General features: G+C 45.6%; 1 long non-coding RNA gene across 1 annotated transcript; it reads right to left on the reverse strand.

The window, feature by feature from the left end:
- Nucleotides 1–10,045: 10,045 nt before the first annotated feature.
- Nucleotides 10,046–20,424, reverse strand: LOC126497825 (uncharacterized). The gene is made up of 3 exons (XR_007590685.1): nt 20,299–20,424; nt 11,895–12,058; nt 10,046–10,862 (listed from the first exon to the last, which is right to left on the reverse strand). It is a non-coding gene; the product is annotated as an uncharacterized lncRNA (long non-coding RNA).
- Nucleotides 20,425–27,187: the final 6,763 nt, after the last annotated feature.

A 27,187-nucleotide genomic window follows, 5' to 3' on the forward strand; every position in this document is an offset into this window, starting at 1 on the left:
CTCCACAACGCCAGGAGTGTAAGTACAGACCACAATACCTAGGTTTCCTCCCCAGTAGGGAGTGTAAGTACAGACCACCATGCCTAGGTTTCCTCCCTAGCTGGGAGTGTGAGTACAGACCACCATGCCTAGGTTTCCTCCCTAGCTGGGATTATGAGTATAGACTCTAGGTTTCCTCCCTATCTGGGAATGTGAGTACAGACCCTAGGTTTCCTCCCTAGCTGGGATTATGAGTATAGACCACCATGCCTAGGTTTCCCCCCCAGTCGGGAGTGTAAGTACAGACCACCATGCCTAGGTTTTTAAACATGAGTTTTGAGAAATCAACCTCAAGTCCCTACAAATGCAAATGCTTTCCCAACTGAGCCATCTGTGTCCTGATGACTGTAACAGAGCACCAAAGACTGGGTAACCGCCCGTACCACAAAAAGAAAAGCTCATTTATCTTCGTTGTGGTGGCCAAAAAGTGTAATAGCAAGGTGTCAACATCCTGAAAAAGTTTTGGCTGTGTCATAACATGGGGGATTTGGGATAACGGATTATACAAAAGAGAAGCCATTAATCCCAATGAGAGAAATAATTAATTCTCATACCACAATGACAGAACTGTTTATTTCTCTCTGTGTAGTAATAACATAAAATGTGCCCATTTCATCACAATCCCTGACTCCAAACTCTACTACAGAGATACAGTCCTGAAAACAGCTTGGTATTGGCATAAAAACAGACAGGAGGACCAATGGAACCGATCGAAGACCCAGATATCAATTCACTTGCCTATGAACACCTGATTTTCAACAAAAAGCAAAAAATATAAAATAAAAAAAAGAAAGCATACTCAACAAACGGTGCTAACTTAACTGAATATCAACATGTAGAAGAATGAAAATAGATCCATATCTATAGCCATGCACAAAACTCAAGTCCAAATGGATCAAAGACTTCAACATAAAGCCAGCCACACTGAACCTCATAGAAGCAAAAGTGGGAAGTACACTTGAATGCATTGTCCCAGTAGCACAGACACTGAGAGAAACAGTTAATAAATGGGACCTCCTGAAAAGCAAAGGACATGGTCAACTAGACAAAATGGCAGTCTACATAATGGGGAAAGATTTTCAGCAACCCCACATCAGAAAGAGGTCTGATCTCCAAAATATACAAAGAACTCAAGAAATTGGACACCAAAAGAACACATAATCCAATAAAAAATATTGGCTGCAGACCTAAACAGAGAACTCTCAACAGAGGAATCTAAAATGGCTGAAATGCACTTAAGGAAATGTTTAAATTCTTAGTTATCAGTGAAAGGCAAATCAAAACAACGCTGAGATTTCATCATATACATGTAAGAATAGCCAAGATCAAAAACACTGATAACAACTTATTCTGGAGAGGTTGTGGGGTAAAGGGAACACTCCTGCATTGCTGATGGGAATGCAAGCATTGCTGGTGGGAATGCAAGCTGGTATGGCCCTTTTGGATATCAGTATGACAATTTCTCAGGAAATAAGGAAACAACCTACCTCAAGACCCAGCAATACCACTTTTGGGTATATACCCAAAGGATGCTCAATTGTACCACAAGGACATGTGCCTAACTATGTTCATAACAGCATTGTTTGTCACAGTCAGAACCTATAAACAGCCTAAATGCCCCTTGACCAAAGAATGAATAAGGAAAATGTAGTACAATTACACAATGGAGTACTATACAGCAAAAAAAAAAATAATGACATCTTGAAGTTTGTGGGCAAATGGGTGGATCTAGAAAACATCATATTGAGTGAGGTAACCCAGACCCAGAAAGACAAATATCATATGTACTCACTCATCAGGGCTTTTAGACATAAAGCAAAGAAAAACCAGCCTACAATTCACAATCCCAGAGAACCTAGACAACAATAAGGACCCTATGAGATACATACATGGATCTAATCTACATGGGAAGAAGAAAAAGACAAAATCTCCTGAGTAAATTTTGAGTATGGGGACCACTGGAGAGGGTATAAGAGGAGGGGAGAAAAAGAGAAGGGAGTGAAGAAAAATATATAGCTCAATAAAAACAAAAAATAAATAAAAATTAAAATTAAAGTTTAAAACAAAAAATGTGGCCATTTGTCAAATGAAAGCAATTTAGAATGTGTGTCTGATAAGTTTAGCTTTTATTTAATAACCTTCCCTGTCACTAGTTTCTATCTCAGTGTCTGCTGAGTAATAATATAGTTGCTGGTTTTGTTTCATTTCATATTCTTTAGTACAGTATTTTCATCTTCCATCTCTCCCAGGTCTTTAACTTTTAGTTGTATTTTTGTAAATAATAAACACTGGTGTCTTTATGGTTGTTGTTCAGTTTGGTTTTGTTGTGTGAACATATGTGTGGTGTATGTATTTGTGTAGGGGCTTATTGAGGTGTGAATATATATGCTTGAGAAGGTCAGAAGTCAACATGAAGCATGTTCCATCAATCACCATGGCGACCATCTTTTATTGAAACTAGAGCATCCTGACATGACTGGGCAGGCAGCCAGAGAGCTGAGGTGATCGTCCTCTCTTCACCCTTGCAGCTCTGGGGTGAGAGGTGCAAGACACTGCACCCACCTTTTTGTCTAGGCATCAAACCAAAATCCTCATGCTTACATGGTGAGCGCTTTACCCGCTAAGCTGTCTTCTCAGTCCCTGAGACAGTTCCTCTGTCTGTTGATCTCTGATTCTTTCCTGGAATGGTCAGTCTAGCTACTTTTATTATAATTATATTTATCATGATATATACTTAGAATCATTCTCTAGGTCACTGCTTTTCATTTCTTGCTTGCCCTGCTTTTTAAACAGTTTTAACACTTTCAAATTGACATTTTCGTCCCGTGTTTGCTAATATCTAAAGTCTGTCTCCATCTTAAAGGCTGAAAGTCTAATACTTTTATTCAATGGCTGCAAGGTGACAATAACATCAAATTAAACAGTAATAAAACATAAGTAAACAGGTATGTAAATATATATAGCCATACATATATTAAGCAAATATCATATGACATAGCATGTTTAAATATCTTGTATAAATTTGCTATCCGCAGTAGCCCTTTAACACAGAAAGCATTGACAAAGTCTACAGCTAATATTTTAACAATAGTAGGACCTGGGGCTGAAGAAATGGCTCAGGAGTTAAAAACACTTGCTGTTCTTCCAGAGGACCAGAGTACAGCTCTCAGCACCCATGCCCCGAAGCTCACATCCACCTGTAACTCCAGGTCCATGGGCTCCAGTGTTCTCTTCTGGCACCTAGAGGTATCTGTACACATATCACTCTCTCTCTCTCTCTCTCTCTCTCTCTCTCTCTCTCTCTCTCAAATAAAATGAATCTTAAAAAATTATCAGTGATTGAGGATTCATTTACTACAATCGTTTCCAACTGCAGGCTGTTTTTCCTGTATCTCAGATACCATGTGTGTGTAGCAAGCATGCCATGGGGCTTCCATGGGATCCATAACTCTATTTCTGTAGCTCAAAGGGAACCAAACCCTGAAATACAATTATTCTTCCTAGGACACTTGTTCAGCAAACAGAGGCATTCAGTTCTAAAACTGAAGATTTGGGGAACTGAAGATGATGATATTTGCTAACAGGCAAGCTGTTTTCTGGATGCTGGAATGAGTTGTACATGGAAAAGAGGAGGCAAGAAGCCAAGAGAGATTGGGGGAAAGATTTGTAATGCTTTATTTAAAGCAAAGCAGACGTATCCTGATATGCCAGCCCTAAGGTTTTGGAAGCCAGGGTGGAAGGAATGAGGGAAGCCACAGTGTGGTTGTCAGAAACCCTTTGAGGGGCGGAGAAGGCCTTGGATGGCTAAGAGAATGTTCAGAGGAGAAGACAGTGTTGGGAATTCCACTGGAGCATCAGATGCATTTAGTGCTTGCTGTATTGAGAGGATAGAAGACTTCCCAAGTTTGGTTGTCCCTTCCTGTTGTATTAGGTGCGGCGGGCTGCGTTCCTGGTGCCCGGCCGCCCGCACGGCTAGCTTTACCCGAAATAATTACACGGAAACTGTATTCTTTTAAACACTGCCTGGCCCATTAGTTCCAGCCTCTTATTGGCTAGCTCTTACATATTGATCTAACCCATTTCTAATAATCTGTGTAGCCCATGAGGTGGCTTACCAGGGAAGATCTTAACCTGCGGCTGTGTCGGGTGGGAGAATCATGGCGACTCACTGACTCAGCTTCTTTCTCCCAGCATCCCATTCTGTTTATTCCGTCTATCTAAATTCTACCCTATCAGAGGGCCAAGCAGTTTCTTTATTAATTAACCAATGAAATTAACACAAAACAGAAGACTCCCACATCACCTTCCCTTCAACTCACCTTTATTTCATGCTCCCAAGGATGGGAACTGGCCAAGGCAGTCACTCTTCCCTCTCCTCCTACAAGGTGCCTCACATACGGATGTTTGATAAACACATTATGACCCTGAAGGACAAGTCCTAGGCAGTGGGAATGAGGTTTGATGAAGGATAGTGGGCTAAGTTCTGTAAAGTTGGGGTTAGAAGTTGTTCAGTTGCATAGCCTTGTGTCTTAACCATCACGTCCACAAGGTTGCAGGAATTTTGCTGCTACAGACCCTGCAATGATGGAGACTATTTCTGCTTCATTTTATTTCCCATCAATTATGAAAGAAGAGCTGTAGAAGGAGGCCATTTGTTTGTTCCCAGCCACACAGAAACTGTATTAATTAAATCACTGCTAGAAAACTAGCAGACACAAATCAGGCATCAGGATAAAGCCGTGAGAAACCTGTGAAATGAGAACAGTGGGGGCACACTGCCTGTCTCCAGCCCTGCATGTATTTTAAGACACAAAGAAAATCCGGATTGTTCTGCCCAGCCCCTTATCAATCAGAGTGTAGCTCCAGGCTATGCTGGTGACAAGACTGCTGCTTTGTCGCTCTCATCCCTGACCCAAGGGAGGAGCTGCTGGGACTTGCAGGAGTTGTGTGGAGGGGTGGCTGTGCTGTAAAGCAGGAACAACACTGCCTGGAGGCATTCCGGTCACCAGCAGAGCCAAGGCAACAGCCACTTTGAAGTCACCCTGCATCCTTGTGCACCCTTTGAATCCTTTTTTGCTACAGCTAGAAGTTGTGTAATCTCCCATTCATCTGTGAAGGGTGTCCGTGGTGTACTATTTCGGTTAGGTCCTGTGGCAGAAACAAAAGAACGAAGATGAGGACCTGTGAGGGGTGTCCATGGTGTACTATTTCAGTTAGGTCCTGTGGCAGAAACAAAAGAACGAAGATGAGGAGCTGTGAGGGGTGTCCGTGGTGTACTATTTCAGTTAGGTCCTGTGGCAGAAGCAAAAGAACGAAGATGAGGACCATGACAGCTGTCCTTTGGAGGCTCTACTTCTAGGGTAAATTCTCCAGGCACTGGGTTATCTGAATCACAGAAAAAGAGCAAACCCAAGGCTAAAATATAATAACATGCGGTAGCATGTTAAGTCAATCAGAAGTAGAGCCAAGGTACATGAGGGCGCTGCGGTACCCTAGAGAGGGTGAGCCCCTGGCTGGGAGTCAGTGTCCCCCAGAGAAGAAGAACAACATGGAGGCCGAGAGGCCAGGGAGCAGGAGAAGGAAAGGGGGATGGGGACAAAGACAAGGATGGCAACAGGAAAGAGAGGACCACTTTAAGGAATGGCCCCTGTAACTGTGGGGATGCAGGACTGAGCTCTGTAGGGAATGCCTGCAGACTGGAGACTTTGATGGGTCCGAGGAAAGTGGGCTAGACACTCAAGCAGGGTTTCCAAGCTGCCCTTTAGAAGCAAACTTGATTCCTTCACCAAAGCCTCAGTCTGTGCTCTTAAAGCCTCCCACTTGGAAAAGGCTCATCCACGTTGTAGATGGGCACCGACTTTCTCTGAGTTCACTGACTCAAGCATCAAGCACACCAAAGAAGTGTTTACAAAGCAAAATGCATCCTGGTGCTTGGCCGCTACTCTGGCACCAGGATCCAGCCAGGTATGTATCCAGCAGCAAGCTCCACAACTCACTCAAGGAAGGCTTCTTGCAAGACATATTCTCCTGCCTGGTTACGCTTGGTTTCTGGAAGACGGCATCTCAGAAAGCACAAGGGGAGAGCAAAGTTGGAGAGTTAACAAGGCACACATTCGAAAACACCACCATCCAAAACAGAAACACAATATTGCTGGGAACCCTCTGTGGTTCCTGGGATATTGGACTGGTAAGAGGCGGTCTGGTCCCAAGGCTGAGCACTGAAGACGGTGTCTGCCTTGCCATTGCACTTGAAAAGCAAAAGTGACCCAACTCTTCTGTTTCTTCAGTCTGATGCCCTCCCCACATGGTCATTCTGATGTAGCTACAGTGGCCTACATGATGGGGCTATTGGTAAGGGACTAGATAATTGTCCCAGGACAGATGGTTCCAGAAATAGCATGCCTGGGCAGACAGCACCCACTCAGAGTGGACCAAGAAGCTGGCATCATCTGTCAGCCACTCCCAAGGAAGACCTCACAGTGGGACTTTGGGGAAACAATACACCTGTGATGTCTAGTGTTTTGGGGGGGGGGTTAAAATCATGCTCAGAATGAGCACAGAGAGAGGCTGACTTTGCAATCTGCCTTTCTCCTCTCATTGCCCTGGGCCATGTTCATGGTGTCTATGACAGCCCACTCTGCTTCTCTTGACTGTCACAGGCTTTGAAGTGCCCTGGCTCAGGAATACCACCCACCTCAGGGATACAGTGACATTGCTATCTTATCGCTAAAGCTCCTCAACCCTGTCTTTGTCAACAAAGACACACAAGAGGACACCCGAGGAGGAACCAAGGCTCTTTCATTTCATCAGTAAGTGGTCCAAGGCCCTCTCTGCCCCCAACTGCCGCCTTATCTATGAATGACTCATGTGTGGGTCGGATAGTAAGCAGACATCTCTACAGGATGTCTCCTCGTGGCCTCCATATGAATTCTCACCCCGTCAGCTGATACAGCCATGTTGTCACCAAGAGTCATTCCCGTCCCTCTGCTGATTAGCAAGTCTCTTGGCAATGCCTGGTCCAATTCCCACACCTCTTAGATTCAGCATGCTTGGCTCCAGCTGCTGTGTGTGGTTCACGCTGGTTCCCAGGCCCCAGCCAGCTGAGGTGACGGTCCTTGGCTGTCTACCCAGCTCTAAGGTCATTGCAGGCTTTTCTGTGATACAGACCCTGATAGGGGTCTCCCAGGAGTTTTATGGCAATCTAGTCAGTATTTATAGAGTGCTTTGATGTGCGGGGCACAAGATTGGACCACATAGCACTGACATAGGTGTTACAAGGTGGGTGATTTTTTTTCCCCACTGGGAAGATGAAGAAATGGTGGCCAAGAGACGGAGTGGCTTTACTGACAGCCTGCAGCACAAATGTGAAAAAATTGAGATCGGACCTCAGATCTGTACTGTGATCTGCCTTGATGTCCCTCCTTTTTCATAGTTTCTCATCCTAACCTCTTCTTAATGAGGTTCATTAAGCCAACAGGAGGCAGGAAGGGGGCCAGCTGGAAGAGAGACCTCTGCCTGCACACTGAGAAGGCAACTGGGTATGTACAAGAGCTGCCGCGTGACAGAGTAGAGATGTAGGGACCATCTGGTTGTCAGGATTCTGCAACATTCATGGACCACAAATGGATGCATTCATCATTATAAGAGTGTGTATGTGTGCATATAATTTTGAGAAGGGGTTACCCTACTGCCAAGCTATAGGTCAGAGGACTTGAAGGACTTCCTGCAATGGGGCCCCCCTACCGCCCGTTTGTACAGTTCCTTCTGGTAATGAGAGCTGGTCCTTAGGGAGGAGGCTTCCAGGTCAGATCCAGCTCAAGTCCTGTGTCTGAAATATGTAGTGCCTTTGACCATAAGATTTTACCTTTAAGTTCTGGAAAGTAGACACATAGGTGCCTTGTGCACAGGGGTCAGGAGAGAATTATCAGATCCCTGGAACTTGACACCTAGCACTCTTCCATTTAGATGCCACTTTCTCTGAGTGAAAGAAGCCAGGAGGGATGTGGAAATATTTGAGAGTTCTTTGTCAACTCCGAGTCACGCGTTCCACTTTCTATACTTCATTTTTGTTAGGAACAGCCAGGCTCATGTCCATAGTCTTCTGATGTTTGCACAGCCATGGAAGAGTGGCCTAGCTCCCTGGAAGAAGGGACCCCTCACCTGCGCTGGGCAGGTGTTCTACATAAACAGGTGTGCCACTGACCTTAGGGACATCCTCAGGTGTCTCTATTTCAACCTACACAGGAAAGGATGCACCCACACACAAGAAGGGTGGGTGCAGATCATTTGTGTGGGCACAGGAGCCTGATGCCCTCTGTTGAAGCTGATCACTTCATCTCTTCTCTGCATGGGTGAAGCCTTACACCCGGGGCTTGTGGGAACTGGGTCACAAGTTCCTGGAACTGCTACTCCTGGTGAAGTGGGACGCAGCTCAGGAGGTGGCCCCAGGATTTACGTGTCCCACAATTCGTCCTCCACCACCCCAAACCTTTGCACTCAGAGTGAAAAACCCTGGCAGCCTGGCAGAAGATGCGCAAGGGTGTGTGTGTGTTGCAAAATACTTACTAAACATGTGACACATGAAATAATTAGATTTGACACTGTAAGTAAATTGATCAAACTCTTTGGACCTTTTAGAACCAGTGGTTTTGGCCTTAGTTTTTAAGAAGACTCACTTGGGGTAATGATTAATAATAAGAGTCTATTCCAGAAATTCAGGAGAAGAGGTAGGGGTGGCATGCTGGAAACTGCTTGTCAACTCCATTTCCCCAGGTACCAACTATGAGGTCTTCCAAACACAGCAGCAATGGAAGCTCAGCCTAATCAAGAATGGGGAGATGGGGAGACGAGAAACGGGGTGAAACACACACATGCAAACACACACGCATACACACACACACACACACCTGTCCAAGTTGATCAGCCAAATCTGCTCTTAAAGTTTTGCGGCACCTGCTGTGATAATTGGTTATTTTTGTTCTAGGTCCAAACGTGTGGCAGGTGTTTTCATTTCCAGCATCCTGTTTTAACACATGTGTCACCATCATCATTTTAAATCTGGTATCATCCACACAGCACTGGCTTTGCAGACAGGCAGAATGCAGTAGTTATAGGATCAAAGAGGCTTCCAAACCCAGATTTGAAGGAAGCTATGGAGACCAGACGATGTGTAACAAGATTAGATCCCCCACGGAGACATCCTGAGAGAGCAATGTGTGAAGCTGTGAGAGTAAGTAGTCTAAGCCGTAACAGAAATCCAAGATGTTGGAGATGCCAGGAATGCAGACCATCTGCTAAAGAAAGCACGGGAAATGAGCAGAACCAACCCAAGAGAGGGCTCATGTGAACGACTGTAGCAAGATCACAGGGAGGAGGATGCCTGAGCCTTCTCCAGCTTTCTTCACCACACTGCACACACCGAAGGTGGCCATGAAGCTACGGGGCTGGAACATCTTACTGGGAGATTTTGCTACATTCCTCCCGGTCCTCCTGGGAATATGGAACTTCACTGTCAGCCTCTCACAGCTGAAAGTTGCTCTGGCTCTCAAGAGACTTTGACCTTGCATTTCTGATTTGAAACTATGGGGACTCGGACACCGGTCTGAACATATTTTTGTCATGAGACGGACATAAGCTCATCAGTGGTCAAAGGTAGGATGTTACCATTTAAAAGTGATGGGTCTGGGTGCCGAGTTGACAAGCAGTGGACTAGTCCACTGTCATTGTCAACTTGATTGGATATAGAATTACCTGGGACATCTGTGAGCAGGTCAATAAAGAAGGTTTTTCCAGAAAGGATTAGAGGAGAGGGAAGGCCTAGTTTGAATATGGATGGGGCTATCCCATGGACTAAGAGCCTGGATGGAATAAAAGGGAGGGGGAGAGAAAACAAAAGGACACTAGTGTTTCCTTTTCCTCTGCTCCTAGGCCTACCATGTGTGAACTGAACTGCTCGCGCATGTTCTCCCGCCATGATGGACCGAACCCTCTGAGAACACAAGCAAAATAAATCTTTCCTCCCAGGCCTTCTTCGCTTGATTGACAACTTGATCCATACGAAAGTTACCTGAGAGAAACCTTGGTTGAGGAATTGCCTAAATCAGATTGGTTCGTGTACACATTGGGGGTTGTCTTAATTATTAATCAGGAGGGTCCTGTCCACTGTGGTGGCCCATTGCCTGGGCAGGTGGCCCTGGGCTGCATGACAAAGTTAGCAAAGCAAGAGACAGAGAGTGAACTTGCAAAAAGCGTTCCTTCATGGCTTCTGGTTCAAGGTCCTACTTGAGTTCCTGCCCTGACTTCCCTCAGTGATGGACTGTGACATGGCAGTGTGATGTGGACAGTGACATGGGCATGTAAGCCAAATGAACCCTTCCATCCCCTAAGTTGCTTTTGGTCAGAGTTCCATTCTTACAGCAATGGAAGCAACCCTCCTTAAGTTACTTCTGTCGGATATTTCCACCACAGTCACGCACACGGAGAGACGCTGGGTGAAAAGACCATCGCCCCTTGTTGCTTCTGTCATCTCCTCAGTAGCAAATGTGAGAGAGCCCACGGGGTCCAAGTTACAAATACAGAGGATTAAGCTCAGCCGTTCACCAGCAGGATAAATGTTGTCTTCCCCTTCCTGCTCAGCCTGCCAACCACCTCTCCGTGCACCTCGGTAAAGTTCCCGACAGCTGTGATCCTTTTTGTCCCCAGGATCTAGGGGTGAGCATTACAGTTTGAATTGCTTCTTATTATGTCTCTTGTCTCTTCTGGGCAGATGTCCCACGTAAAGGATCTCTACCAAACTTCATTTCCAGGCGCTTGCTTTTCTTTTTCTTAAAAGAAAAAAAAAGGAAAATAAGTCTACAGATTTTTCTCTGCAGACTTAATGTCTGAAACACACCCAGTTCCTGCTCCCAAATAGTTTCCTCTGTACGTTTCTCCATGTGGGTTTTATTCTAAACTGAACCAGGCTTGCCACAAGCCAGACTGCGCCGTTTTTGAGCCCATCCTAGAGACCATGCCTCTATAGGCCACAAGCATGAGAAGATTAGGCCCCTCCTCCCAGCCCTTGCCAGGACTCACTCTTTCTCTAGATGACTGGTGTTTTTACAGGTTCCCCTTCTCACTACAGACAGCCCTGGAAACCTTGGCAGTAACTCACACACCACACACAATTGTGAAAGAAAGCCCTCACCCCCGCAAGGGCTGGCCACTCCATGTCAGCCACTGCCACAACTTCTCTTACCTTAGGTTCTTGCCCAGCAGGAAAGCTAGGCATACTCATGTCAGCAAGAAAACAGACCAGGAAAACAGAATGGATTAAGCTTATAATAGGAGGCTGGAGGGAGTGAACCCTGTATTTGGTTAAGGCAGCTTACTCCACCTGACATTAATAAGCAAAATGAAGGCTGATCAGCATTTAAAACAACCATACAAATTGGGACACGCTCGTTTAGTCAAGAGAATGTGGGGCGAAGCCAGAAGTTGGCAATAAATGAAGTGCCTAAGGCCAGTTGTTTCTCTTCCCTTTTTGTGAGATATTCATGGGAATCAGACTTTTGGAGAGGCTCCACGGGCTTCCGCTTCTCCCAGTGAACTTATCACCCTTTTGTCTCATACCATAGTTCCTAGGAGTGTCAGTCAGACGAGGGTGGGCATCTACGAACTCAGGCGGGTCCTCTGCATGCATTCCCCAAAAGGTGGGTGTTTAAAATACCACCATTCTTCATGTGGCCTGGGCTGTGTGCTTTACAGAAGCTGCCTCGATTAATCCTCATTAAGCCCTGAACTATCTTAGCATTTTCATTTTGTACAGCACTAACCTGAGCTACTGAGAAGATTAGACGCCACCCAAAGATACATACCTAGCTGGTGAGACAAGGATTCCACTCGTGTTCGGCAGCAGACTCTGCAGCCCATGTTCTTGGTTCCAGGGATTACAAATAAAGCTGTAATCTGGGACAACCACGCACCATGTGTGAACAGCATGGGCTGTTTGCACAGTGGCAACAACATCGTTGTGTTTCCTCTGGAAGAAACAAAGGGAACACCATGTGAGAAATCAATAACCTGTTGGTAAAAACAAGGGCAACAACTAAATCCAGTTACAATGTGGGTTAATGCATACCTAATGAAATTATAGCTTGTCTAAAAAGCATAGTGAGTAGCGCTATTAGGAGGTGTGGCTATGTTGAAGTTGGTATGGTGGTGTTGGAGGAAGTGTGTCCCTGTGGGGGTAGGCTTTGAGGTTTCCTATGCTCATGATACTCCCCAGTGTCTCAGTTGACTTCCTGTTGTTGGACTCTCAGCTTCTTATCTAGACCAGGTCTGTCTGTTTACCTCCATGCTCCCCATTATGATGATAATGGACTGGACCTCTGAAACTGTAAGTGAGCCACTCCGATTAAATATTTCTTGATAAGAGTTGTTGTCATGGTGTCTCTCTGCAGCAATAGAAACCTTAACCAAGACAAGTACCTGCATGATCACAGATTCCCCAATACTCAAATGTTCCCTGCAATGAAGTCAGTGTGGAGACTTCCATCTTAATTTCTCAGGATGTTTAGAATTCTGGTGTGCAGATGGATCCTCTGTCTCTGCCTCCCGAGTGCTGGGATTAAAGGCATGAGCCTCCACAACTTGGCTAACAATTGATTTTTAACAACACTAAAGGGCAAACTTTGGTATTTATCTCATTTCGCTCTTACCACACTGGGTTAGTAACTGGACAGTTTATCAAAACATATGGGGGTCCTGCAAGATAGGGGTGTTCTCCCAGCTTCATGCCACTTGTGGGAGTATTTATCTCTACTAAAGTCCTATCTAAATTGCTGGCCTCAACACTAGCCAGCAATTGGCAGCTACTCCTGTAGACTGCAATATAGGCACACAAGTTGAGTCTCCTCACATACAAAGTCATCAGCCTGCTGTTGGTCCAGCTGTTTAGAGGGGCCTCTGAGCCACATTTTTCCATCTTGGCCATTTAAGAATAAGATCAAAATGCTGTTGTCTGGACATGACATGGCTATTGCACTCATGAGCAACAGCTGTGGTTACCTGCACAAGTTCAAGCCAGCCAAAACTCCAGCCATAGGGGGCGGGGAGATGCTGTCCAGGCCCCACTCCTTCCTGAGGAGTTATTGGCAGTTGGTAGCTTCTGTGGGGTAGGGAAGAATCATTCTTTGTCTGAGTATGTAGCCACTGGTAGAGTTCCCATGCTCTGGTGGATGGTTCCACACTCATGCATGCACTTGTGGGCAGCACTAATTAGATTTAGAGGCTGTCTTAGTTGCTCTTGATATTATATCATGACCAAGGTAACTAATAAAAGAACATATTTAATTTGGGGGTCATCTGTAACACAAGGGCTGGCTTGTTGGGGTTTATGTCCTGCCCTGTTGAAATATGAAGCGGCGGCGGGGTTGCGTCCCCAACACCCCGGCCGCTTGGCTAGCTTATGCCTGAAATAACAACACACAAACTGTATTCATTTAAAGAACTGCTTGGCCCATGAACTCTAGCCCTTACAGGCTAATTCTCGCACCTGGACTAGCCCATTCCTAATAATGCGTGTAAGCACCCCAAGGTGTGCTTACCGGGAAGATTCTAGCCTACATCCATCTTCATCGCGTGTGCCTCAGAGAGCAGAGCTATCGCGTCTACCCGGGAGAGCTGAGCATGGCGTCTCTGCTCCAGCAGAGCTGACCGGTCTCTCCGGGAGCAGAGCAGAGTCTGACCTCACTTCCTCTTCCGCCCAGAATTCTATTCTGTTTCCTCCTCCCATCTATGCTCTAAGCTAAGCCAAGCAGTTTCTTTATTGCTCAGCCAATGAAATCAACAGATTGATATATGACACTCCCACATCACTGCCCAGTTCCAACAGCTAGTAAGCCCCCAAAGAAAATCACAGAAGTCTCCATAAGTTATAAAACTGATTGTCCCATTAGCTCAGGCTTCTTATTAGCTCTTGTAGCTTATATTAATCCATTATTCTTATCTGTGTTGGCCACATGGCTTGGTACCTTTTTCAGCGGGGGAGATCACATCTTCCTTTTTCTGTAATCTGGGAAGGACTGGGGAGGAGCTTCCTTCTTCCCAGAATACTCCTGTTCTCATTGCCCCACCCCTACTTCCTGTCTGGTTTTCCCACCTATACTTCTTGCCTGGCTATCGGCCAATCAGCGTTTATTTAAAATATAACTGACAGAATATAGAATTGTCCCATACCAGTCATCCTTCTGGAAGGTTAAAAACCATGACTGTCATGGCAGAGATCATGGCAGCAAGCAGGCAGGCCTGGCACTAGAGCAGTAGCTGAGAGCTTACATTTTAATCCAAAAACTAAGAGACAGAGAGAGCTGCTGGGATTGGCATGGGCTTTTGTTTGTTTGTTTGTTTGTTTGTTTTGGTCAAAGGCAATTTCTTTATTCATTAATGACAATCACAGCATACAGAGGGAAAATCCACATCATACAGAGGGAAAATCCACATCACTTCCCTTTTTCTGTTTAAATAAAAAGGAAGGTGTTAATTTAACTTATTAAAATTACATATAACAAAACAGTTATTAAGCAAGAAAAATGGTTAAAATATTTATATCTACTTTATCTTTTATCATAACTAAGAAAAACTAATATAATAACTATAAATTCTTCAATTAACTTTTCTCTGAATAAGTGAAGGAACAGTTGTTTCAAGAATATTTTATAGCCTCATAGAGAAACCTCTGACTTCTTTATGTGTGTCACAACCTCCAAGGTGTTAAGATGACTTTGAAGTAGATAAGGATATCTCTCTAAAAGCAGGAAGGGTGGTATGTTCAGGATTTTCTGGGAGGCTTAGAAGCAGTATTCCTGGTGGCATGGGCTTTTTGAAACAAAACCTATCCCCAGTGATACACTGCCTCCAATAAGGCCACACCTCCTAATTCTCCCCCAAAAAGTTCTACCAACTGAGGTTTAAACATCCAAACAACCACAGTGGGTGTCCTGCTTAGCATTAATTTTCAACTTGACAGAGCCAAGAGTCATATGAGAGAAGGCTCAACTGAGAAAATACCTAGATCAGATATGTTGTGGATATGTTGAGATATGGTCAGCTTGATTGCTAGTTGATATAGGAGAGCCCACTATGGGAGGCACCATTCCTTGGGCAATAAGTCCTGAGCTATATAAGAAAGCTAGCTAAGTATGTTGGTGGGGAATCCAGCACGCATTGTTCCTCTGCGGTTTCTGCTTCAAGTTCTTCCTTGACTTTCTGCCACCACCAGTGATGGACGATGTATGGACTGGAAGCGCAAGCCAAACAAACTCTTTCCTCCTCTAAGTGGTTTTGGGTTGTAGTTCTTGTCACGGCAACGGGAAAGGAACAAATAACAAAACCAGAAATTGGTATCAGAAGCGGGGTTGTCACTGTGGTAGACCTGATCAAATGGCTTTTATGCCTTGAACTGTTTTGTTGGAAGATTGTGCAAGTGTTTGGAACTTTGGGCTAGAAAAGCTAATGGTTCTCAGAGCTTAGTGAACAGGTGTTTGTTGTGGGGACTGAAAGATACAAAGGCTGAGAGGAGGACCAGGGCCTAGACTATGGGCAAACGCACTTAGGTGTCACCTACTGTCTTCCTCTTTTCATGTCTTGTTTAATTTGAAGAAGGACTTGTGAACTCATATTGACCATAGAGGAAGGTTCTTTGCCAGGACATTTTCCTTTGTTTGGTTGATTTCTTTTCCCTAACTCTGGCCAGAAGCGAAATTAAAAAACAAAACCTTGGCAAGAAATGAGTGACTTTGCATTGTCAATCAGCCCTTAGAAAGACAAGTGAAAGGACACTCCCTACCGAGAGGTGTCTGGGTCTCAACTTCAAAGACAAGAGGAGTTGAAGAGCCTCAGATCCTTGCCCGGGGTCAAAGGACCCAGGACCTGTGGCAGGACTTGAAAGGACAGCTGACTTTGAGACTAGGTAAAAAGTTTGTTGGGTCCAGAAAATGGAGCAAGCAGTGAAAACCGAGGCTAAAGACTGCACTGGCCAAAAGAGAAATAAAAGCAGTGGTCTGTACAATCCCTCAGAGCATGGGGCTGTCCTCAGTGTTGCAGGTACACAACTTAGCTCAGCATTCCAATGCTCCTGTGGGGTTGACTATTGCCATCTTGACTCTACGGGCCAAGAGGAAAGGCTTTGCCTAAGGCCACTCTGCCAGTTTAGTGAACAGTTCAGGGTGGGTGGGGGGACTCTGGACCAGGAGGGGAAGGGCTTATGTAAATGAGAACCCACAATTTATTGCTCTCTGCTAACTTCCTCTCAGTACTTAGTGGATGTTAGGAAAATATTATCAAAGAATTATGGTCACTGCTTTTCCAGGGTTGAAAAGTCTGGCTTTAGAGCCAAACTATAAAGCATTCCAGTTGAGCCTGCAGAGCTGGGAAAATCTCATTCTGGTAACCCATTCAGAAAACACCCAGAAGCCAGGGCTCCCTGTACATGGGTGTTGGTTTCTCTGCCTTCTTGGGGGGCAGCTGGGGATAGATGTTCAGTGGCAGAGCTGGGCGCAGCTCTTAATACACCCCTGGGGCTATGGCCCACATTGCTTCTAGAAGACATGAATCTGGTTAGTTTCTCAGTCAGGCCAGTTTGTGAAAAATAAAATTTCAAAAAGGGGAGGGATTTTTTTTTTCAGGGACTCTGGACTTTGGATCAATGTAAATCAAATCCAACAACAGGGAAAATGAAAATACAGATTTTTAAAAATTGTTTCTATATTTATTTATTGTTGTGTGTTTGTGTAAGCACACCATGGCTGGTGCCTGTGTGGAGACCAGAGGCCAGCCTGTGGGAGTCGGTTCTCTCCTTCCATCATGTAGTCCTGAGTATCAAATTCAGGCTGTTGAGCTTGGCAACAAACCCCTTTTACCTGCTGAACATTTTGCCAAACTAGAATATAGATTTTGATACATGATCTCTTTTTCCACAGCAAAACAAAACAAAACAATAAAAAACCTTAAAGATACAGGCAACATTGACAGTTACCACCTATTGAACATGCGTAATTTTCATTTAAGTTTTCAGATTTAATTAGGGGTGGCTTGGTGGGAAGCCATGGACTCCTCTGCATATAAGCTTTAGAACAAGGGAACTAGAAGCTCTAGGACATTGGGACTGGTCAGGATCTTGATGTCTATCTTTAGGAGCAACCTTCCTTGGAATCTATAGGTCCTCTGTTTCCTCTGGTGATGCTGTGTCCTTCAGTAGCATCTGAGCCTCTTTCAAAGAATCCAGAGCTCCAGCCATTGGCTCAGGGCTGCACTAACTAGAGCTGCCCATCAATCCCGGTGTCCTCTGTGCACTCAGGGCTGCACTAGAGCTGTCCATCAATCCCGGTGTCCTCTGTGCACTCAGGGCTGCACTAGAGCTGTCCATCAAGCCCGGTGTGTTCTGTGGGCCCAGCCCTCATTCAGATAGGAGAATTCCCAGAGAGTCAGACAGAGCTGTACCCTCCCAGCGCTTCCTGCTCCCTGACACAGGACTTGTGAGCACATCAGTTCAACCCTGTTCAGTCTCCCTTTGGAAGATGGAGCTTTCTAAAGCGGAAACCAGCTAACCTAAATCTGTTTATTTCTCTAGGCCCACTGGGATGACTCTGAGATATTAGAAAATAATTGTTCAATTGGGTGTCTATTATTTGCATAAGTCTGTAAAAATGTAATTTTCGAAAGAAAAACACCCTCTCCATTTCCCAAACTAGAAACTCAGCCAGACACATGAGCAGTGGAGAGTCAGCAGCATCTCTCAGTTCCCTTTATACCTGCATGTGCCAAAAACCCCAACAAAGAGAAACCGAAGATAACCTACTCTGTTTTGACCTTGCTGGGACCTGACGACCTTAACCCCAGTCACTGATGACAGACGCAGGGCCTGGACATTCAGCCAGCGTCACATAAGGCAGGCCTCCCTGTGTTCCTCTGTCTCTGAACATCTTATACAACAGAGGGGCAGAGCCACCCCAGCCTTCATAGTCAGGAGTGACCCTGCTGGGCAGGAGAGACAGCTCAGTGGCTAAGAGCTCTTGCTGCACCTACAGAGGACCTGGGTTTGAGTCCCAGCACCCACATGGCAGTTCACAAAGATCTCTAACTCGAGCAACAGGGGATGCTAGGCCCTCTTCCAGCCTCTGAAAGAAAAAGTCACACATGTGATGCACACACATCCATGCAAGCAAAGCACCCCTACACACAAAATTAAGGTAAAGAAAAAGCTCAGACAAAATGAGTGGCCCTAATGCCCCCATTGTAGCCCTTCCATGAAAGCCTTGTGCCTTTCCTCGGCCTGCCCACTACTGTGTCGAGTGAACGGTGAGGTGCACCTATATCCTGCCGCTCACTGGCATGCATCGCTGCTGTCTGCCCACATGCCAGGTACAGGAGTGTTCAGAAACATCATGCACAGCTCTTTCACCCAGGAAGCTCACAGCCCAGCAGAGAGGGTGGAAAAATGGTTCTTTCTTTAGAAACCAAAGAATACCTAGATGTTCACCATTTATCAGTTTCTTTTAAAATTTGAAAACTTGATGTTTTTCTACTTAGGTTTGTGAATGTCGAGGGTGTTTTTTTTTCCCTCTCATCAGTGTGTGTGTTAAGCTTATTATTCTTCCTCCACCACCACCCTTTCTTACCTAATTTCTCTAATTAATCCCTTTAGTTCCCCTGGACAGTCTCACTTCAATTTCATCTAGTCTATACATATGTGTCCATATAAACTTAAAGGACCACAGCTTCGAGGAAACCTCTAATAGTTGTCTTTCTGAGCCTCGCTTGATTTGATTGATGAATGTGATTGCCTACAGTTGCAGCCATTTTCGGAGGGTTTTGCAGACAGTAATTCTGACCAGAAGCGTCTGGAGCTGCTACTGATAACAGTGCCTGAAAAGCTGATCTTCTATATCAACACCCGCCCCCAAAAAGTAAATAAATAGTGCACACATTTCCAGATGTACGGGAACCAGCCAGGTGGAAACACGAGCTCTGGCTGCAGGCCTTGAAGACTGTATCTGGCAGTTGATGCTTTCACCAAGAGCCTTGCTGATTTGGAGCTGGGATGCTTCCTATTAGCGGATTGGCTCTGTCAGAGGCTCCCAGGTCTATTGTCAATGTCTGAGAAGGAAAGCCTGGGAATTCAAGTAGGCAGGGTGAATGTTAGAGCTTGGGTGGGTTGCCACAAGGTCTGCCTAGAATTGTTCCCTGCCCCTGCGCAGACCTGAGCAGACCAGACTGCGCACGACGAACGAGGTACGAGCCAGCTTTTCTCTGAGCTATGCATCTGAGAAACTACATTTCCTCGATGTGTCTTTCATTGTATCTTCTCCTCCACCACCACCTCCTCTTCCTTCTTCTTCTCCTCCTCTTCCTCCTCCTTCTTCTGCCCTCTATTTCCCCCTCTTCCCCTCTCTGTCTTTCTTCTTCTACATCCCTTCATTCACCCTCCAGTTCTCAGTCTCTTCTTATTTCAGATTAGTCTCTGAAGTCTTAGAGTCTCTAAAGTCTGAGAGTAAGTGTGATAGTCTGTGCCTACAATCCCAGCATTCAATGAAGGAGGGCAGGAGGATGGCTAGAAATGTAATGTCAGACTGGTCTATATGATGAGTTCCCAGACACCATGGGCTACAGTGAGAATCTGTTTCAAAAACAAACTTGCCAGGCAGCGGTGGTGCGTGCCTTTTATCCCAGCACTTGGAAGGCAGATGCAGGAGGATCTCTGTGAGTTCGAGGCCAGCCTGATCTACAGAGTGAGTTCCAGGGCAGTCAGGACTACACAGATAAAAATCCTGTCGAAAGAAAGAAAGAAAGAAAGAAAGAAAGAAAGAAAGAAAGAAAGAAAGAAAGAAAGAAAGAAGAAATAAGAAAGGAAGAAAGGAAGGAAGAAGGGAGGGAGGGATGGAAGGAGGGAGGGAGGAAGAAAGGAAGGAAGGAAGGAAGAAAGAAAGAAAGAAAGAAAGAAAGAAAGAAAGAAAGAAAGAAAGAAGAAATAAGGAAGGAAGGAAGGAAGGAAGGAAGGAAGGAAGGAAGGAAGGAAGGAAGGAAGGAAGGAAGGAGGGAGGAATGGAAGGAGGGAGGGAGGGAGAAAGAAAGAAAGGAGGGAGGGAGGGAGGGAGAGAGAGAGAGAGAAAGAAAGAAAGAAAGAAAGAAAGAAAGAAAGAAAGAAAGAAAGAAAGAAAGAAAGAAAGAAAGAGAAATTCTTAAGGGATCTCTTTCAGGAGATATCTTCCCAGAACTCCTGACCTGTGATGACTGGTCTCTTGCTCCAGGTTCTGGGTGCAGGGAAAGCCTTCCTCAGTGCGGAGAGCCTCTGAGCCCTGGACTGCTCTCCTTAGGATGCTTTCCAGCACCAAAATCAACAGCCTCTCCCAGGAGACTCAAGTTGCAGGACTGAGTCACAGGCAAAGATTCCATCCCAGTTACGATGCTCCCATTGAGGACATTCCTGGACCCCACCTACCTGCTAATGGGAAAAATGCTTCTCCAGCAGCGAGCAGATCTGACCAGATGGCCAGGCAGAGCGACTGAATCTTAAGGAACTAAAAATTATTTGAGTGTAAGACAACTGATAAAAAAAAAAAAAAGAGTCAAGCAGCCTTGGCAGTTTCTTTTCTAGTGAGCCATGATGGCTGTCACTGAGGAGTGGATGATAAAGTTGGCCTCTGGGTCAATCAAGTAATGCGCAAAGGTAGAAATTGGTTTACCAAGCACTAGAAATAGAAAATCCCCACAGACATTCAAATATAACCTGAAAGTCCTACTAGATCCAGATGCCTGAGTTCAGAACTTGAAGCCGGATCCCCTTTCCAGTCCTCTGTCTTAGAGAAGAGGGCCATTCATCTGCACTACCCGCCCCATAAAGTCTGCTGGGGTGTGAAATCCCTTTCAGCCTTGCTGGAGGGGAGCACCCCTAGCAAGGAGGATCTTCCTCTTGACTTGGGAGGTAATCATGGGAACCGGAGAGCATTTGTTGAAGGAAGTTTCTAACCAAAGCTCTCTTATTGATCCTGGGACAGAGGGCATCATCCATGTCCCCAGATCCAGAGCAACCTGTACCACTGACTGACTCCAAAGTCCTATGGGATTGGAAAACTGTGAAGCTCTCAGAACTCAGGGACATTACCTTGAACTCAGTTTTAATAATCTCCACCTTCTATAGCTGTAGACCATCTTTTCTCATTTAATATGTATGTATATGTGTGTATGTGTGTGTGTGTAGATACATAGCTATAGATACAGATATGGATAAAGAAATAGATATAAAGATATATATGTACATATACATGTGTGTGTGTACTCTCTCTGCCCCCCTCCTCCCTCTTCCTCTCCTTTTCTCTCTCTTTCACCTCCTCATCTCCCTCCTCTTCTGAGTCCCCTTCTCTTTTATCCCCAGGAAAATTAAGCATTCTGGTTGGCCCTATGGTGAACTTGAAGCAGAGCCTCAGCTGTTATCTCTGCACTGAAGGAGAAAGGCCCTGGCTCCCAAGGGGACTGCAGCTGCTCTGACCTTTTACGACCTTGGCTGTGACTAAAGAGTATGCCACTGAACTGTGCAGGGAGAGCAGTGGGAGGTGTGAACTGTGGGGAGGAGGCAGTGGAGGTGTGAACTGTGGGGAGGAGGCAGTGGGAGATGTGATCTGTGGGGGGGAGCAGTGGAAGGTGTGAACTTTGGGGAGAAGGCAGTGGGAGGTGTGAACTGTGGGGAGGAGGCAGTGGAGGTATGAAAAGTGGGGGGAAGCAGTGGGAGGTGTGACCTGTCGGGAGGAGGCATTGGGAGGTGTGACCTGTGGGGAGGAGGCAGTGGGAGGTGTGAACTGTGAGGAGGAAGCAGTGGGAGATGTGACCTATAGGGAGAAGGCAGTGAAAGGTGTGAACTGTGGGAGGAGGCAGTGGGAGGTATGAACTGTGAGGAGGAGGAAATAGGAGGTGTAAATTGTGAGGATGAGGCAGTGGGAGATGTGACCTGTAGGGAGGAGGCAGTAGGAGGTGTGAATTATGAGGAGGAAGCAGTGAGAGATGTGACCTGTGAGGAGGAGGCAGTGGGAGGTATGAACTATGGGAGAAGGCAGTGGAGGTATGACCTGTGGGGAGGAAGCAGTGGAAGGTGTGAACTGTGCAGAGGAGGCACTAGGAAGTGTGAACTGTGAGGAGGAGGCAGTGGGAGATGTGACCTGTAGAGAGGAGGCAGTAGGAGTTGTGACCTGTGAGGAGGAAGCAGTAGGAGGTGTGAACTGTGGGAGGAGGCAGTTGGAGATATCCCACTATATATAGATCAGATCACAGCAGGGCTACCAATCACAACCCACTGGGAAGGTGTATTCAAACCCACCTATAGTATGCCTGTGTGTAGCTCTAAAATTAGGGCCTTGCTCCCAGCAAGTGCCACAGAGATCAGAGTCTCCAAAGGCTCTTCAAGAGATCATCTTAGTCACACACACAGCCCCTTCCAGGGTGGCTAAGATTGTAGGGAGGAAGGAAAATAAGTTAAAAGGGACAGAAGGCATTCTAGAAAATGCACGCAACAGACAAATAGCATGTTTATAAATTATGACACCCTCACAGGAAAGTCTGGAAGAGGCTTCCTCACATCCCCAGATTTACCCAGAGTTCCATTCTCCTACACCTGCCAGCTCAGAAATGAACCCTGAGCCCCAAGGACTCAAGGAATCTAGACAGCTAATGCTCACACAGGATCTAAGAGAGCAAATGCCAAAGGTTCCCCAGCCAACAATGACTTCACATTCTTGAGAATAAACTATTGACCAGATGCATGAAAAGATCCACGTGTAAGCATGATGTAGCATGGAGACGGGGGGGGGGGGGTCTAAACCCAAAGGTTTTCCACAGCAAATTCACCTCATGGCACGCTCTAGCTCAAAGCACCCACATAACCGATGAGGCTCTGGGTTCAGCCCCCAAAGACAGTGTGTCCTCAGCAGAGACTGCCAGCAAGGTAAGGCCCTCGGGCCATGCTGACTTGGCTTCCAACTCCAACATGATCCCTGTCTGGAAAAACAGTTCTCTCTACTGGCGAAAACACCCTTTCTCTGTTTTAAATTTAAAAGAAGGAAATGTCATAGGGTCATCAGAAAATACAATTCCACACTGAGTGTGTGCTTCCTGGCACCTGATTCTGTATCTGGCGTGCAGCTGGTATCTACGGAGAATGAAATTGAGGTGGTGATGGGGAGGGGGGCATGGTGAAAGGCAAGGGAAGCTGGGAACTTGCAGTTGAAGATTCCTGGTGACAGAGCTGAGCCGCAGATTAACAATGTATCCATTACTTTCCTTGTTGCTATGACAAAAAGCAGGGTAGAAGGAAGAGTTTATTTTGGCTTGCGGTTTGAAGGGATACAGTCCATCATGGTAGGGAAGGCATGGCAGTAGAAACATGAGGTTGCTGGTCACGGCTCATCCACAGTCAGGAAGCAGAGAGAGTGAATTCTGGTACTCTGCTTGCTTCCTCCTTCTTTTCCTGGTTATTTCTCCAGGACTCTGGGCCATGGAATGATGCTGCCTGAATTCCGGGTTGGCCTTCCCTCCTCCAAACATCTCCTGCTTCTGTCCTTCTTTTCTTGTGTCCCCACTTCTGGCCATTTGTACCCAGAGGTGAGGTGCTAATTCTTGTCACAGTGCTCTGTGATTGCAACCCCTCCCTCCAGCCTTCTGCCCATGCCTGTTCCTTACCCCAGGGATAGAAGCAAAGCACCATAGACAGCTGTCTAGTTCCTTTCAGAGCCCCTTGCCATCTCACATTTTAGACCCACACACCTGTCTGCATCCTCTCCTATGTCCTTGCCCACTCCACCCTTTCACATATAAGGGGCAGGATTTCCCTTCCCTGGATCCCTTCATGACTAGAGCACCAGAAGAGATCCTGCATGGAACTTAACACTGATACCTTCCCCTTGAGGTGGGACACAATGCTCTCACTTAGCAGTGTTAGCCTCTGCTTCATCTCTGAGCCTCTGGTCCTTTGTGTTCATGGTGGTGTATTGACTGATCAGTTCACACTTAGGTTTTATCCCTCCTGAGACCTGGCACTAGCCATGTTCCTTAGGATGTTGTTATTGATTGATTGTTATCCAGTGACTGACTGCCAATACCCAAATCTCGCATTGCTAATTAGTTACTTCCCTTGCCAAAGTAATCTGCCTTCTCTAATGGACAAGAAGCTTTTGTCATCAGCATTTAGTACATTGTCTAACACCTCACATGTTCTAATAACTGTCTACTGAGCAAATAGTACTTGTGAAAGAATAACCATAGTAGCAATTACATTTATTGTGCCCACTCTAAACATGCTGTAAGCAATGGACCCACTCACTGGCCCCGCAATCTTTGAATTTGAGCGTCATTGCCTTCGTGTTACAAGAATCAAAGGAAACGGTAAAAGAAATGTTCTATATATTCATGCACATTTACTTATTTATTTGCTTACTTATTTATTTTGCATGTGTATATGTATGGTGTGAATGTGTGTAGTAGAGTTGCTTGTTTGTTCCTGGCTGCTCAGCCCTGAATAATCACACAGAAACCATATGATTTGCAAAACTGTTTGGCCAATAGATTAAGCATATTTCTGGCTAACTCATCTTAAATTAACCCATCTCCATTAAGCTGTGAATCACTACGAGGCTGTGACTTACCGAGTAAAGTTCCAATGTCTATCTCTGGCAGAGCTACATGGCATCTCCTGATTCCACCTTCTTTCTCCCAGCATTCAATATAGTTTTTCCCACCTCGTTCTACTCTGCCCTATCAACAGGCCAAGGGCAGTGTCTTTATTCGTTAACCAATAAAAGCAACACATTTACAGAAGGATTTCTTACATCACATGTGTATCAATGCCTGTTTGCATATATGGGGATGCACTTGTATGTGTGTAGGCATGCATGTGTAGGCCAGAGGTGGATGTCAGGAGTCTTTCTAAATTGCTCTGTATTCATTGAGACAGGGTCTCTCTGTTGAACTCAGAGCTCACCGATTTGATCAATGCATCTAACCAGCTTGTTCCTCTGCTCTATCCTGAGTGCTAGAATTTATGATGGCTGCCAGCTGAGCCTGACATTTATGTGAGTGTTGGGAATCCAAACTCCATTTCTCACATGGAGGCAGCAATCCCCTTACCCTCTCACCCAGGTCTCCTGCCCAATGGCACACTTTGAGCTGACAAAAGTTCTTGGTGTGGTATCACTGATTAACTAATACAGCGGTGGAGATTTATGTGGGTGTCTCTGTAACATTCAGGGGCCATCTAGTGATAAGCAGAAGACAGACAATGCAAGATAAATGTCAACCATTTGAAGTTGACCTAAAGGTTGAACCTATAACCAGATGGCTATATGAGCAAATCAATTTCTTAATACAGACATCTGTGATATATATATACATATATATATATATATATATATATATATCAGTTTCTTTGTTCACACATGAAACTGTAGGGTAGACACTCAGCTGGGTGTGATTATATCTGTCCTTAAAATTCTACTACCAGAAACTGCCTGAGGGGAAAAAAGGTCAAGCTGTAAATACAAAGAGAATTTGATATAAAAATAAACCTGAAGAAAGGCTGTAATTTAAGCAGCCATGTCAATACACTTTTACAGACAAATGGCTGTTTTAGATCAGCAGGTGGGTGTCTTCAGCCAGCATCGAGAAAGGACAGAAAAAGATTATCTAGTGCTTGTATGTATTTTTGCCTTCTTGAGATTCTAAAATTCACTCAAGAACAATGTGGTCTTGTGGAATTGGTTTATCAGATAAGAAATTTTACCATGTTTAGAAAACATTGCTTAAAAGTCTCTGTTTCCTCCAAGTTTTGGACACATGCCTTGCTATTACTAGAAAATTTGTAAAAATTTCAAATGCACCCAGCAGAGATGAAACCATTGCTTTCTATGGTTCCGAAGAACAGAGCTCAAAGGCCATGGCTGTGAAGAAATAATGAAGATAATGCCGTGAGACAGAACTGGATGACTGGCAGGCAGTCCTTGAGGATGGAACGCTAAGATGCAAAAATAATCTCAAAAGCACTCAATCCTGGGCTGTTGAGATGCCCCAGCAGGCAAGGGCACTTGCTGGCAAGCCTGACAACAGCCTCAGCACCCACGTGACAGAAGGAAATCATCGACTCCAAGTCATCCTCTGACTTCCACACATGCAGCACGCTTCACGTGTATACACACACACACACACACACACACACACACAGAGTTCTAATGTTCTATGAATTGTAGACAGATTTTTCTTTTAGTTCCATGAGAAAACACAAGTCAGGAAAGCCATAGGTAAGGCAGAGAGAGGCAGACTTCTACCTGAGGCCTCAGGTTGCATCTATGGGCTTACCACAGGCTGTACCCTCACAGGCTTACCACAGGCTGTACCCTCACAGGCTTACCACAGGCTGTACCCTCCTGCTAAGGCCTTTGGAACGGACAGTGGCAGTCCTTTCCTGGGTCAGTCTATCTAGCCACTGCTGTCCCTGCCTCCTCCCAGCTGAACCCAGGTCAGTCTGTGAACCCACACAATGCACCAGAAGTCAGGAAGTCACTGGTCTACCAAGCAGGAGCCATCTTACTCTGACCCATGTGCAAACACCTGCCATAGCTTTGTCATCCTGATTTTCATACCAGCTGATGTTGGTTGTAAGGACCAAGCTGAAGTTTTGCTGTTCTAGGCCTCTCTGGGTGGTACCCATACACACTGAGTATTAGAAGTCGGTAGAACCACGGCTGCACTCTGTGGCCTCCTAGTGGTCCTCACGACAGCTGCACATCTTATTGGTCCTTTCCTGGGATGAGCCGCATGGTGCAGAATGGGCAGCTGGACAGAAATGCAGGCTCTTGGGTCTCAACCACTCTGACTGTAGAAGATCAGTGCTTTCACTGTCAGGAGACCCTCGGGAGATTGAGACAAGGCTGGTGGTTTGAATGAGAAGGGCCCCACGGGCTCATAAATTTGAGCACTTACTCACCAGTGAAGGGGCAGTTTGACAGGATAAGAAGGTGTGGCCTTGTGGAGGAAGTGTGCCATGGCTTTGAGTTTTCAAAAACCCACTTTCTCTCTCTCTCTCTCTCTCTCTCTCTCTCTCTCTCTCTCTCTCTCTCTCTCTCTCTCCTCCTTG

This window comes from Alexandromys fortis, unplaced genomic scaffold, assembly GCF_014885135.2.
Source record: "Alexandromys fortis isolate MF-2015 unplaced genomic scaffold, M_Fortis_MF-2015_v1.1 scaffold_23, whole genome shotgun sequence".
In the NCBI taxonomy this organism is placed as follows: Eukaryota; Metazoa; Chordata; class Mammalia; order Rodentia; family Cricetidae; genus Alexandromys; species Alexandromys fortis.